Source organism: Pygoscelis adeliae, unplaced genomic scaffold (assembly GCF_000699105.1).
Source record: "Pygoscelis adeliae isolate BGI_AS28 unplaced genomic scaffold, ASM69910v1 Scaffold57, whole genome shotgun sequence".
Taxonomy (NCBI): domain Eukaryota; kingdom Metazoa; phylum Chordata; class Aves; order Sphenisciformes; family Spheniscidae; genus Pygoscelis; species Pygoscelis adeliae.
In genome coordinates this window covers 15,688,863-15,690,293 of record NW_008825615.1, presented here as the reverse complement: position 1 = coordinate 15,690,293, position 1,431 = coordinate 15,688,863, and the positions used below count along the sequence as shown (strand labels likewise).

The following is a 1,431-nucleotide window of genomic DNA, read 5'->3' as shown; positions in this document are numbered from 1 at the left end:
TCATCAGATCCCAATGGATGTGATCAACAAAATAACAGCCATGTCTCCACCAACTAGCAAAAAGGAAACACAAGCTTTCTTAGGCGTCGTGGGTTTTTGGAGAATGCGTATTCCAAATTACAGTCTGATCGTAAACCCCCTTTATCAAGTGTCCCGGAAGAAGAACGATTTCAAATGGGGCCCTGAGCAACAACAAACCTTTGAACAAATTAAAGAGGAGATACCCCATGCAATAGCCCTTGGGCAAGTCTGGGCAGGACAAGATGTAAAAAATGTGCTCTACACCACAGCCGGGGAGAACGGCCCCACCTGGAGCCTCTGGCAGAAAGCACCTGGGGAGACTCGAGGTCGACCCCTAGGGTTTTGGAGTCGGGGATACAGAGGATCTGAGACCCGCTACACTCCAACTGAAAAAGAGATATTGGCAGCAGATGAAGGGGTTCGAGCTGCCATGTGGTGTTTAGCTGCATGACGGGTTAAACCATGACAAAACTTTTGAAGCAAGCTGCATCTTCCCTGGGACTGCCAGACTGTGGTAAACCATTTACCTTATTTGTACAAGAAGGGCAAGGAACAGCCTCGCTATAATAGCGTAACTACCACGCTGAACCCTGCTACTGTACTCCCTTCACCTGGGGAAGGAACTCCACACCACGACTGTGTCGGGTTAAACCATGACAAAACTTTTGAAGCAAGCTGCATCTTCCCTGGGACTGCCAGACTGTGGTAAACCATTTACCTTATTTGTACAAGAAGGGCAAGGAACAGCCTCGCTATAATAGCGTAACTACCACGCTGAACCCTGCTACTGTACTCCCTTCACCTGGGGAAGGAACTCCACACCACGACTGTGTAGTAACCACCCGTGAAGCCGAAAAGACTCAAGAAGAATTAACAGACATGCCGTTTTTAAATCCCAATCTGGAACTATTCGTTGGCGTGTCCTCATTATCTGAGCAGCAACTAGGTTACAGGTTATTCAGTAACTACTGTGAATGAAGTAGTGGAGGCTTCACCACTCGGTCAGAAGCTGAGTGCACAAGCAGCCGAATTAATTGCATTAACAAAGGTCTATCAGCTAGCCAAAGAAAAGACTGTAAATATTTATGAAATATATATGACAAATATTTATGCTCATTCTCAACAGGCATTTGGAGCATGCCACAGTTCTGGGCAGTTATGGAAGCTGCGTGGGTTTATAACTTCTAGTGGAAGTAAAATATCAAATGCTCTACAAATTACCGAACTGTTAAAGGCTATACAATTGCCAGAGAACCTTACTATGATTCATCAGCCAGCCCATACCAGCGGAAGGACAAAAGAAGAGGTAAGAAATCATCTAACAGATATTGGCGCTAAAGCCACAGCACGACAGCTGTACAAAACGACTGGGCTTACAAGCAGTCCCGCCGTCTGACCTGATGTTGCTCG

General features: G+C 46.2%; 1 protein-coding gene across 1 annotated transcript in view; it reads right to left on the bottom strand.

The window, feature by feature from the left end:
- LOC103924631 (glutathione S-transferase 3-like) overlaps positions 1 to 1,431 on the bottom strand; it is a 16,802-nt gene that overhangs the window by 14,440 nt on the left and 931 nt on the right. The window lies entirely within an intron of this gene.